The 818-nt window shown below is 58.2% G+C and overlaps 1 protein-coding gene across 5 annotated transcripts in view; it reads right to left on the minus strand.

Moving 5' to 3' along the window:
• BEND6 (BEN domain containing 6) overlaps window positions 1-818 on the minus strand; it is a 48,657-nt gene extending 47,839 nt beyond the window's left edge. For 4 of the 5 annotated variants that reach the window (XM_006756848.2, XM_015559498.1, XM_015559500.1 and 1 more), the window contains exon 1: window positions 589-812. The gene's annotated coding sequence lies outside the window, so the exon portion shown is untranslated. Of the gene's footprint in view, window positions 1-588 lie in introns of all 5 variants that reach the window. The other variant, XM_006756847.2, reaches the window with a different exon arrangement.

The raw sequence follows: 818 nt of genomic DNA on the forward strand, positions 1-818 counted from the left end.
AGGCTTTCTGGCCGGTAGCGGTGGCCGTGCCCGGGAAGGCGCAGTGCAGCACACCCGCCATACCTTCTGCGTTGGCACTGCATCAGCGCCCACTGAAAAATCTCTCCCAGCCACCAACTACAATATACTTTTTGGTGGTTTTGAAAAAAATGGGAGGGGCAAGAGGGAGAGAAGAGGTAATGTGTGCACTTTGTATGACAGATCATTATTTCTTCACATTCCCTAAAAAATTTCTCTTCCAAATATTTACCAGCCAATCCCAACTTCTTTCACCTGCCAGGGCCCTAAATCTGAAATTGCCCCTCCGTTGCAAATGCATTAAATGAGTCAGATTTTACGGTAAACGCAAGGATACCAGGAGGCTCTAAAGTGCCCATTTCTCGGTTGCGGAAATTGCACCAAGTTTGGGTGGTGGAACCGTTCACGTCTGCGGATCGGAGCGTTCAACTGGGGAGCGCTCCCAGGTAGAAGGGGGTGGAGACAGGTGGGCCTCCCGTTCTTGGAGGACCCCAATTCCCAGGGAAGGCCCTTCCCGGTGTTCACGCGTGAGCGTGCGAGGAACCCTCCCTCCCGCAAGCAATAGCTCACCCGGCAGCATCTTCCAAAGCCCCAACATCGGGGCGGGGAGCGGGGAGACGGGAGGGTAGGGGGCAGCACCGCCTGGAGGCTCCCTCCGCGCCTTGCGGTTTCCCCCCTGGCTCCTTGGCGCCCCCTGACGCCAGGCTCCCTGCAATTAGGCCAAGGGAGGCTGGACAGGCGGAGGCCCCAAGCGACGGGGAGCTTCGAGGCCCCTGGCTGGTGCACTCTCGGACGGCGCG

The sequence above is a fragment of the Myotis davidii genome, unplaced genomic scaffold (genome assembly GCF_000327345.1).
Source record: "Myotis davidii unplaced genomic scaffold, ASM32734v1 scaffold334, whole genome shotgun sequence".
In the NCBI taxonomy this organism is placed as follows: Eukaryota; Metazoa; Chordata; class Mammalia; order Chiroptera; family Vespertilionidae; genus Myotis; species Myotis davidii.